Here is a 288-nt window from a genome sequence, read left to right as displayed (position 1 = left end):
CCCTTTAACTTGCTATGTTGGTAGTTATTCATTGAATGGCTTTCACAATTTTTTATTTACTATTTGGCAGTAATCAGCATGATGTTAGTTTGTTGTTTTATTTTAAACCACTAGAATATATTGCGTAAGTAACAGAAATACATCTTCACTGGAGAGAAAAAAAAACTGACAGAAGTCATTATTTCATATAAATCTCTCAACAGGAAGACCTTTGACAGGAAGTTCCATTGTTAGACTTTATGGTTCATGCCAGTAAGTTAGATTGTTCAGGGATATGCAATACAGTTT

Source organism: Sinocyclocheilus rhinocerous, unplaced genomic scaffold, assembly GCF_001515625.1.
Source record: "Sinocyclocheilus rhinocerous isolate Xijiao unplaced genomic scaffold, SAMN03320098_v1.1 scaffold1199, whole genome shotgun sequence".
In the NCBI taxonomy this organism is placed as follows: Eukaryota; Metazoa; Chordata; class Actinopteri; order Cypriniformes; family Cyprinidae; genus Sinocyclocheilus; species Sinocyclocheilus rhinocerous.
This window is presented reverse-complemented; position numbering follows the sequence as displayed.